This window comes from Schistocerca piceifrons, chromosome 3, assembly GCF_021461385.2.
Source record: "Schistocerca piceifrons isolate TAMUIC-IGC-003096 chromosome 3, iqSchPice1.1, whole genome shotgun sequence".
NCBI lineage: Eukaryota > Metazoa > Arthropoda > Insecta > Orthoptera > Acrididae > Schistocerca > Schistocerca piceifrons.
Window position 1 is genome coordinate 434,435,888 of NC_060140.1, and position 12,057 is coordinate 434,447,944.

Consider the following 12,057-nt stretch of genomic DNA (forward strand, 5'->3'; position numbering starts at 1 on the left):
CATTATTTAAGCAACAGCAAACGAGTGCTTGACCTATTCTTTATTCTTCATTACTGTTGTCCAGACAGTGTGTTCAGTGCTGTGCACAACCTGTGTCTTATGTGTTGTTCTATAAAGTACTATCTTCCATAAATCGTGTTTGTTCTTACTGTAACACTAACGTTTCTCAGAAAGGGTAGATTAAGTACAGTGGGTGGTGGAGTGTTTATTGCTGTCAGAAATAGTTTACCTTGTAGCAAAATTAAAGTTGATCATTCCTGTGTGTAAGTAAGGGTATAGGTTATACTTGACAACCAGAATAAATCAATAATTGGTTCCTTTTACCAGCCACCTGACTTAGACGATACAGCTGCTGAAGAGTTCAAAGAAAACTTGAATCACTTTTCACGTAGGTACCCAACACATACAATTACAGTTGGCAAAAATACTTGTTTAAAGTTGATGGTAGCCACTAAATCTTGTTTGTAATTGTACTGAATGCTTTTTCTGAAACATTTTTAGACAATCAGTTCAGGAGCCCATTCAAAGTGTAAATGGTTGCGGAATCATACTTGACCTGTAAGCAACAAATAATCCTGGGCAAATAGGGAGCATCATGACGGATACACAGATTAGTGACCACAAGGACATTGTAGCAAGACTAAATACTATAACATACAAATCTACCAAAAATAGGAACAAACTATACCTATTAAAAAAGAAAAGAAAAACTTGCTTGACATCTTTCTAAGAGATGGTTTCCACTTCTTCCAAGCCGATTACATAATTGTACACCAGATGTGGTTTAAATTCAAAGAAATATGCTATAGATGGCAATTGAGAGATCTATACCAAATAATAATTTATGGTAGTGGTCTTCCATGGTACACAAAACAGATCAGAACACTGTTGCAGAAGCAACCAACAAATAAATAAATAAATAAAATAAAAAAGCATGCCAAATTTAAATGAACACAAAATCTCCAAGATTGGTGATCTTTTACAGAAGCTCAAAATTTAGCATGGACTTCAATGTGTGATGCTTATAAAAGTTTCCACAACAAAACTTTGTCTTGAAACAGAAAATCCAAGAGAGATTCTGGTTGTATATAAAGTACACCAGTAGCAAGACACAATTAGTACCTTCGCTGCAAAGTAGCAATGACAATGTTACTGATGACAGTGCCACTAAAGCAGAGTTATTAAACATGATTTTCCAAAATTTGTTCCCCCCTGCGGGTCCGGGGTTTAGAATAGGCCCGAAGCACTCCTGCCTGTCGTGCAAGGCTACTAAAAGGAGTTTCACATGTTTCAGCCTTTATGTGATGGTTCCCTGTAGGGTTTGACCTCCATTCTTCAAAATTTTCCCAAAGAGCGAGCCAATTGGGAAAGGGCGCCTTATGAGGTGAATTGTGTCCATCATGCATTGAGATCCTTAGCCCACTTTCTCGTTGTTGCATTGAGTCCTGCCCATTCTCCATCTCTTGGGCAAGGACACCTTCCTGGGTGCGTTTTCCACCATGCACTATGCAGTGTCAGTTTCTGCGTCAACGATGACCATTGACTTCTTTGCACCTGATATCCAGCACGATAGCCAGCCCGATGTGGTGGGGCCACCATGTACCCTGTTGGTTGTAGCTCCTTGGCCACACAGGGATTGCTCTGCTGATGCCTGCGCCATTAACTCCCCACGTATGCCAAGGGGTAGATGCCCATCCCCCTGGGACATCAGGACTCCCAGCAATGGTCATCCTACCAGGTGGCCTTTACTGTGGCTGGATGGTGCCTGTGGGGAGGGCCCCTGGTCGTAGTAGGTGGCACCAGGGCGAATGACACACGATGAAGCGTAGTACATCATCTCTTGCTAGTGGTGAAACACCAGCAGTCTCTATGCGATCATGAGCTCAATTCAACACACAGAAGTATGGCACCAAATTGTTCCCCTCCCTGGCCACACCATGAGAGGAACATCAGGCTAAGGATGGCAGTGGATCTTATTCGCCCCAGTACCTTGTATGTTCGAGAGCTGATGGGGAATCTTTCATGACGATGAAGCCTAAGTTTTTTTTTAGCATTTAGAGGACAAGTTCGCGGAGGTGGAGGGCTTGTCCAAAATGAGATCTGGGTCAGTCTTGATCAAAACAGCATCCTCTGCCCAGTCACGGGAGTTACTCACTTGTGACAAGCTGGGGGTGTTTCTGTTACCATCACACCCCATAAGGGCTTCAGGGTATCATATTTCACAGAGACTTTCTTCTGCAGTCTGATGATGAGCTGCACGCCAGTTTAGAGCAGGAAGTTTACATTTCATCCGGCGTGTCCACCAGGGTCCTTCATCTTGGCCTTTGAGGGTGATACATTGCCCGAGAAAGTCAAGGTGATGGTCTGCCGGTATGATGTAATGCCCTATATCCCTCCCCCGATGCAGTGCTTTAAGTGCTGGAGGTTCAGCCATATGTCTTTCCGCTGTACTTCCAGCATCACAAACTGAGATTGTGGATGCCCATCACATCCCAATACTCCATGTACCGCACCTCCCATCTGTGTCAACTGCGGAGAGCAGCATTCGCCTTGCTCGCCTGACTACAGGATTCTCCAGAAAGAAAGGAAAATCATGGAGTACAAGACCCTGGACAGACTGACTACACTGGGGCTAAGAGAAAATTTGAATGCCTGCATCCTGTCCATATGACATCATCTTATGCCGCCGCTACAACAGTTCTGGCACCATCAACTCCACCAACCCAGGTCACCTCTCATAGGCGGAGGACTACACCTGCCCCCTTGATGGTGGGGGCATTTCCCTCCCTGTTGCTCCTGCACCACCTGCTTTGGGAGCAACACCCACCAACCATCGGGGATGTCCATCCCCACGTCTAAGCCGGAGAAGCATAAGTCTTCTTCGGCTTCGCTCACTAGGATGGGGTCCCTTGGGTCACTCCCTTCCCAGGTTTCTTATAGTGGGAAGGACGACACCTGCCCTTGGCTGAAGAGCCCAAAAGCAGCTGGTTGTAGGGCTTCACACTCATCCTCAGTCCCAGAGACTGAGCCAGTGAAATCCTCCCAGCCTGGGAAAGCAAAGGAGAAGTGAGAGAAATCCAAAAAGAAAACCCCTAAGACCAAGGAAATTGTGGTGGCACCCACACCACCACAACCTACAAGCTCTGTGGCTGAGGATGGGGTGGAGATTTTGGTGTCTGCTGAGGACCTAGATCTTGCCAGACCCTCAGACACAATGGATGTAGACTGCTCAGGCAGTAAATCGGTGGCAGCAGGTGACTCTGAGGCATAAACTGCCTCATTGAATGTTCCATGCCTTCCCAGTCTCACGAAATCATCTTCCAGTGGAATTGTGGCAGTTTTTTCCACCTCCTGGCTGAGCTACGGCAACTGTTAAGCTTTACACCTGCTATCTGCATTGCCCTCCAGGAAACCTGGTTCCCAGAAATGTGAACCCCTGCCCGCCGTGGCTATAAGGGATATTACAGGAACCATATCGACTATAATCGAGTGTCAGATGGAGTTTGCGTTTATGTCCTAAACTCGGTTTGTAGTGAACATATGCCCCTTCAAACCCCTCTTGAAGCCTTGGCTGTCAGAATAAGGATGACGCAGGAAATAACTGTCTGCAATGGATATCTTCCTCCAGATGGTGCAGTACCCCTGAATGTATTAGCTGCCTTGATTGATCAACTTCCTAAACTTTTCCTATTTGGGAGATTTTAATGCCCATAACCCCTTGTGGGGTGGTACAATGCTTACTGGCCGAGACAGAGATGTCAAAACTTTACTGTCACAATTAGACCTCTGCCTCTTAAATACTGGGGCCGCCACACATTTCAATGTGCATCATGGTAGTTACTCGGCCATTGATTTATCAATTTGCAGCCCAGGACTTCTCATCTATCCACTGGAGAGCACATGATGACCTGTGTGGTAGTGACCAATTCCCCACCTTCCTGTCACTGCCCCAGCATCAGGTGCGTGGATGCCTGCCACAATGGGCTTTGAACAAGGGGGACTGGGGAACTTCCACCTCTGCTGTCACCGCTGAGGCAGGGGCTGGGGAGGTGGAGGGTCCTCTGGAACAGGCCCCACATGGGTGTCCGCAGTTGTTCAGTGACGGGACCCCCCACACGGTAACTTCAATCTGATGGTTGAGCAGGTGAATAGCACAGTATTTTCTGCGGCTGAAAATGCGATCGAGGCATAAGGCAGTCCCTTGGTGGTCGCAGGAAGTCATTGAAGCAATTAAGGAGCGTCAGCGAGCCCTACAGTGGCATAAGTGGCGCCCTTCCCTGGAGCACCTCATAGCCTTTAAATGGCTCCGTGCCCAAGTTCGCTACCTTATCGAACAACGGAAGAAGGAGTGTTGGGATAGATACGTCTCCACCATTGGGTGTCACACGTCACCTTCCCCAGTCTGGGCAAAGATCAAACGTCTTTTCAGGTACCAGGCCCCAACAGCTGTCCCCAGTGTTACCATAAATGGCGAGCTATGTACCAACACAAACGCGATTTCTGAGCACTTTGCTCGAGCCCCTGCGTTGGAGAATTACCTCCCAGCCTTTCGCACACTCGAACGGCTGGAAGGGAGTGTCCTCTCATTCACTAAACACTGCAGTGAATCCTATAACGCCCCAATTACAGAGTGGGAGCTCCCCAGTGCCCTTGCACATTTCCCTGACACAGCTCCTGGGCCTGAGCGCACCCACAGCCAGATGATTAAACATCTCTCATCTGACTACAAGCTACATCTTCTCGTCATCTTCAACCAGATCTGGTGCGATGGCGTCTTTCCATCGCAATCGTGGAAGAGCACAATCATTCCAGTGCTCAAACCCAGTAAAAACCTGCTTGATGTGGATAGCTATTGGCCCATCAGCCTCACCAGTGTTCTTTGTAAGCTGCTGCAACATATGGTATGTCGGCGGTTGGGTTGGGTCCTGGAGTCACGTGGCTTTGCTGGCTCCATGTCAGGGCGGCTTCCGCCAAGGTCACTCTGCCACTGATAATCTTGTGTCCATTGAGTCTGCCATCCGAACAGCCTTTTCCAGACGGCAACTCCTGATTGCTGTCATTTTTGACTTACGTAAAGCATATGACACCACTCAGCGACATCATATCGTAGCCACATTGTATGAGTGGGCTCTCCGGGGACCACGCCCGATTTTTATCCAAAACTTCCCATCGCTCCGTACTTTGTGTTCAAGTTGGTGACTGCCATAGTTCTATACATATCCAGGAGAATTTTTAGTGGCCATTAATGGTCTAGCAGCTGTCGGGCCCTCCGCCTCACCTTCTCTGTATGCAGACGACTTCTGCATTTCGTACTGCTGCTCCAGTACTGTTGTTGCTGAGTTGCGCCTCCAGGGAGCCATGCACAAGGCGCAGTTGTGGGCTCTAGTCCATGGCTTCCAATTTTCGGCCACAAAGTCGTATGTCATGCACTTCTGTCTGCATTGTACCGTTCATCCGGAACCCGCACTTTACCTTAAGGACGATCCATTCACTGTGGTGGAGACATATCAATTCCTAGGACTGGTTTTCGACGCTCGATTGACTTGGCTCCCTCATCTTTGTCAGCTTAAGCAGAAGTGCTGGCAGCGCCTCAATGCCCTCCGTTGCCTGAGCAACACCAATTGGGGTGCAGATCGCTGCAGGCTCTACAGAGCTCTTGTCCAGTCCCGAATTGACTGTGGTAGTGTGGTTTATGGTTCGGCACCGCCTTCAGCATTGCATTTACTCAACCCTGTGCACAACTGTGGGGTTCGATTAGCAACAGGAGCTTTTAGGACGAGTCCGGTGACCAGCTTACTGGTGGAGGCTGGTATCCCTCCACTGCAGATCAGACGTGTGCAACTGCTCTCCAGTTATGCAGCACACATTCATGGTCCCCCTGAGCATCTGAATTACCGTCTCCTTTTCCCACACGCGGCAGTCCATCTCCTGCATCGGCGGCCCAAATCGGGGCTAACGATTGCTGTTCGCGTGCAGTCCCTTCTCTCTTAAGTGGAGTCCTTCCCTTTACCACCTCTACTTGCGGTCTGTTCATGTACAGTTCCATGGTGTACGCCTTGGCCACAGCTTTGTCTTGACCTTTTGCATGGCCCTAAGGACTCCGTTATCCCCGCCGCTCTCCGCTGTCACTTCCTCTCGATCCTTGACGTGTTCTGGGGCTCTGAAGTGGTTTACACCAATGGCTAAAGGCTGATGTTCACTTAGGCTTTGCATATGTTCATGGAGGACATATTGAGCAGAACTCCTTGCCAGTTGGCTGCAGTGTTTTCATTGCAGAGCTGGCGGCCATATCTCGTGCTCTTGAGTACATCCGCTTATGCCCTGGTGCGTTATTTCTCCTGTCTCACTGAGCACCCTCACCACCCTCTGGTAGCGTCCATTCAGGAGTCCATCTATGCCCTGGAACAGTCCCGCCATTCTGTGGTGTTTGTGTGGACCCCAGGACACGTCGGAATCCCCAGCAATGAACTTGCCGACAGGCTGGATAAACAGTTGACACGGAAACTGCTTCTGGAGATAGGCATCTCCGGAACTGACCTGCGTTCAGTCTTACACCGCGGGATTTTCCGGCTTTGAGAGACGGACTGACATAACAGCACACACAACAAACTGCGTGTTATTGAGGCTATGAATGTGTGGAAGTCTTCCATGCAGGCCTCTCGCAGGGAATCAGTTGTCCTCTGCTGCCTCCGCATTGGCCATATGTGGCTAATGCATGGTTACCTACTCCGTCGCGAGGATCCACCTCAGTGTCGCTTCTATATAGGTTTTAGCTCATGTCCCTCTGTGTCGTCCACCCTAGTGCTTTTAGGGTGGACGTTTAAATGTGTTGCAGAGTGGCTGGCTTTCCCTTTTTATTCTTGTGGTTGACCAGCTGTTGTAATCTGCTTTCATTTTTACTCTCTTCTGTTTCTAGCGTCTCTCTGTTGTTTTCTTGTCATCTTTTGTTCCTTTTAGTGTTCATTTCCTTCCCTTCTTTCTTGTGGCTTTTCCTTTCTTTCCGTTTTGTGTTATATGTTTTGTCTGTTTTATTCTCACACTTGTGACATTGTTTTATTAGGAACAAGGGACTGATGACCTCTTAGTTTGGTCTCTTCTCCCGCCCTTAAACCAATCAACCAACCAACAAAAATTTGTTCACTAAAGACTGTTGACGTAAATATTCCAAAGTTTGAATCGATAACAATTGCCAACATGAGTACCTTAGAAGTAGATATCCTCGATGTAGCGAAGCAGCTTAAATCACTTAATAAAGGCAAGGCCTCAGGTCCAGGTATTATACCAGTTAGATTCTTTTCACAGTGTACTGATGTAATAGCTCCATATCCAGCAATCATATACAAGCACTCACTCAAGGAAAGATCTGTACATAAAGACTGGAAAGTTGCACAGGTCACACCATTACTCAAGAAAAGAAATGGAAGTAATCTGGTGGATTACAGATCCATGTTAATAACATCAATTTGCATTAGACTTTTGGAAGATATTGTGTGTTTAAACATTACGAATTAACTCGAAGATAACAATTTGTTAACAAATACAGTTTCAGAATATACTGGTCTTGTCAAACACAACTTGCTCTTTATTCACACAACAATGAGTGCTATCGACATGGGATATCAAATTTATTTTATATTTTTAATTTCCAGAAGGTTTTGACACGTCTAATCAAATTGTGTGTACTCAGAGCATCATATCAGTTGTGTAACTGAAGCCATTATTCCTGTCAGAAAGGTCATAGTTCGTAGTAATTGATAGGAAGTCATCAAGTAAAACAGGAATAATATCTGGTGTTCCCCAGGCGAGTATTACAGGTCCTCTGCTGTTCCTGCACTATATAAATGATGAGCAGCCCACTTAGATTATTTGCAGATGAGGCCATCATTTACCATCCTGTAAATTCATCAGAGATCAAAAGAAGTTGCAAGATGACTTATTCAAGATATCTGTGTGCTGTGAAAGATGACAATTTACTGCAAATAATGAAAAGTGTGAAGTCATCAACATGAATACTAAAAGGAATGCATTAAATTTTGCTTACACAATAACTCACACAAATTGAAAGATTGAGCAGTGGAAGATCCAGGATGGAATGTAACAATATTAGAGGAGAAAAGTTGCTACTCACCATATAGCGGAGATGCTGAGTCGCGATATGCACAACAAAAAGATTTTGCAATCTTTTTTTGTGCTTATCGCAACTCAGCATCTCCGCTATATGGTGAGTAGCAAATTGAAAGATTGTGAATTCAACTAAATACTTAAGGATTACACAATTATAAATAACTTAAATTGGAATGATCACATGGATAATGTTGTGGGGAAAGCAAACCACGCAGAAGGTAAAACAGTCTTCTAAAGAGACTCTTTGAACTAAACTTGTCTGTAATCTTCTAGAGAACTGCTGTTTGGCGTGGAATCAGCATCAGATAGGATTGATGGAGAGCATAGCATAGAAAAAGTTCAAAGGAGGGCAGCTCGTTTTGTGTTATTGCCTAACAGGGTTGAGTGTGTCATGGACATGATATCAAAATTGTGGTAACAATCATTAAAACTAATGTGTTTCTCGCTGCGGCAGGATCTTCTCGTGAAATTTCAGTCATCTACTATCTCTCCAAATGAGAAAATATTCTATTTATGACGGTAGTATCTGTTCCCGAAAGAACAGTTACCGTGGATGACCATGCAGCTTTGCTAGGAATGAAATGATAATTAAATGGACACCCTAGCTGCAAACAGGCATTGATGTACTTAATTGGGGACATGTTGAAAATGTGTGCCCCGACCGGGACTCGAACCCGGGATCTCCTGCTTACATGGCAGACGCTCTATCCATCTGAGCCACCACGGGCACAGAGGATAGTGCGTCTGCAGGGACTTACCCCTTGCACGCTCCCCGTGAGATCCACATTCCCAACATGTCCACACCACTACATTCGTAGTGCGCCTAATAGATGTTTGCCCATCATACTCGTAACTCGTGACAAATTAATCTACCAAGTCCCGTACGAGTTCGGGCATAGCGTGTGCGTTCGCACAAGAAGGTCAATGGCCGGGAAGCCATATTTTAACTATGTGGCTCAGATGGATAGAGCGTCTGCCATGTAAGCAGGAGATCCCGGGTTCGAGTCCCGGTCGGGGCACACATTTTCAACATGTCCCCAATGAAGTAGAAAATATTCTGTTGACACCCACCTACATAGGGAGAAATGGTCATTGTAATAAAATAAGAAGAAGAGAAATTTAATATCGAGCATAGATTTAAGTGTCAGGCACTCTTCTCTGAAAGTATTTACATGGAGTGTAGTCATCTACGAAAGAGAAATATGGACAATAAAACAGTTAATAAAAGAATAGAATAGAAGTTTTTGAAATGTGGTGCTACAGAAGAATGCTAAAGATGATGGGTAGATCTTGTAACTAATGATCGGATACTGAATAGAATTAGAGAAGAAAGAAATTTATGGCACAATTTGACTAGAAGAAGGGATTGGTTGGGTCTGAAACATCAAAGAAAGATTTAATTTGCAGTAGTTGCTCAGGGATGAAGACACTTTCACAGTATACAGTAGTATGGAGAGCTGCATCTAACTAGTCTTCAGACTGAAGACCACAACATGAAGTTAACACAGAACCCGAAGAAATTCTGGTCATATGCAAAGGCTGTTAGTGGCTCCAAAGTTTGTGTCCAGTCCCTAGCGAATGAGACAGAAACTGAAATTGAGGGTAGAAAAGCATAAGCTGAAATGCTTAACTTCATTTTCAAATGTTCCTTTACAAAGGAAAACCCAGGAGAGTTGCCCCAATTTAATCCTCATACCACTGAAAAGATGAATGGAGCAAGTATTAGTATCAGTGGTGTTGAGAAACAGCTGAAATTGTTAAAATTGAACAAAGCTCCAGGCCCCAATGGAATCCCTGTCACATTCTATACTGAATTTGCAGCTGATTTGACCCCTTTTTTAACTATAATCTATCATAGATCCCTCAAACAAAAAATCGTACACAGCTCTTGGAAAAATGTGCACTTCACACCTGTCTACAAGAAGGATAGTAGAAGTGATCCACAAAACTACTGCCCCATATCCTTGACATCAATCTGTTGTACAAACTTAGAACATACTCGGAGCTCAAACATAATGAGGTATCTTTAACATAATGACCTCCTCAGTGCCAACCAGCATGGATTTCAGAAACATCGATCATGTGAAACCCAGCTCGCACTTTCCTCACATGACATGCTGAAAGCTCTGGATCAAAGCAACCAGGTAGATGCAGTATGTCTTGATTTCTGAAAAGCAGTTCACTCAGTACCACACCTATGCTTATTGTCAAAAGTACAACCATGTGGGGTATCAAGTGAAATTTGTGACTGTATTGAAGATGTTTTTGTAGGGAGGACACAGCATGTTAACTTGGAGGTAGAGTCATTGTCAGATGTAGAAGTAATTTCGGGTATGCCCAGGGAAATGTGTTGGAACCCTTACTGTTCAAATTGTTTATTAACGACCTTGCAGACAATAGTGAAATCAGCTTTTTGCAGATGATGCAATTATTTATAATAAAGTACTATCTGAAAGAAGCTGCATAAATATTCAGTCATATCTTAATAAGATTTCAGTGTGGTGCAGAGATTGGAAACTTACTCTTACGTGTTCAAAATGAAAAATTGTGCACGTCACAAAATGAAAAACATAGTATCATATGACTATAATATCAATGAGTGACATTGGAATTGGCCAACTCATACAAATACCTGGTTGTAACACTTTGTAGGTGGGTAAAGTGGGTGGTAGACTTCGGTTTATTGGTAGAATACTGGGGAAGAGCAATCAGTCTACAAAGGAGATTGCTTACAAATCAGTTGTGTGACCAATTCTAGAATATTGCTCAAGTTTATGGGACCCAAAACAGATAGGACTAATAGAGGATACTGAGTGTATATATACAAGGGCAGCACGGATGGTCACAGGTTTGTTTCATCCATGGGAGAGTCTCTCCGAGATACTGAAGGAAGTGATTGTGCAAGGAAAAGGATGCTGGTAGACCTCCTTAATTCATATAATCTTATGCAAACCGTATTCTTTCCAACGAGAGTGCAAGGGAGCAGTAGAACAACCATAGACAATATTTTTGTTCATTCCTCATTACTAGAAGGGCATTGTGTTAGCAAAAAGGTGAATGGCCTTTCAGATCGTGATGCACAAATTTTAAGTCTAAAAGATTTTTGTGCTGCAACACATGTTAAATATAGTTACCAACTTTTTAGGAAAGCTGATCCAGTTGCTGTAGAGACCTTTGTAAACCTTATCAAGGAACAAGAGTGGCAAGATGTTTATAGTGCTGATACAGTAGATGATAAATATAATGCTTTCCTCAAGACTTTTCTCGTGCTCTCTGAAAGTTGCTTTCCGTTAGAACGTTCAAAACAGGGTACTAGCACAAACAGGCAGCCTGGGTGGCTGACTAAAGGGATAAGAATATCTTGTAGAACAAAGTGGCAATTATATCAAAACGTTAGAAACAGTCACAATCTAAATGCAGCAGCCCATTACATACAATATTGTAATGTGCTTAAAAAAGTTATTAGGAAGGCAAAAAGTATGTGGTATGCAGATAGAATAGCTAAGTCTCAGGATAAAATTAAAACCATATGGTCAGTCGTAAAGGAAATGGCTGGTCTGCAGAGACAGGTCGAGGATATAGAATCAGTGCGTAGTGGGAATGTCCGTGTTACTGATAAGTCGCATATATGTACAGTATTTAATAATCACTTTCTGAATATAGCAGGTGAACTAAATAGAAACCTAGTCCCAACAGGGAATCATATAGCGCTCATAGAAAAAGTGTTCCGAAACTGTTACCTGAAATGCTCCTCCATGATACTGACAAGAGGGAGATTGAGTTAATAATTAAATCACTAAAGACCAAGAACTCACATGGATGTGACGGGTATCTAGCAGAATACTGAAGTATTGTTCTATGTATGTTAGCCCAGTACTTAGCCATATCTGTAACTTTTCCTTTAGGAGTGGTCAGTTTCCTGACCGATTAAAG

General features: G+C 44.3%; 1 protein-coding gene and 1 non-coding gene across 2 annotated transcripts in view; one reads left to right on the forward strand and one right to left on the reverse strand.

Annotated features, from left to right (window-relative positions):
- Positions 1-426: 426 nt before the first annotated feature.
- Positions 427-12,057, forward strand: part of LOC124789633 — a 41,702-nt gene continuing 30,071 nt past the window's right edge. Inside the window, exons 1-2 of the mRNA XM_047257059.1 lie at positions 427-430; positions 734-736. The gene's annotated coding sequence lies outside the window, so the exon portion shown is untranslated. The remainder of the gene's footprint in view (positions 431-733; positions 737-12,057) is intronic.
- On the reverse strand, positions 8,778-8,852 carry Trnat-ugu. Its single transcript has one exon. It is a non-coding gene; the product is annotated as a tRNA-Thr (tRNA).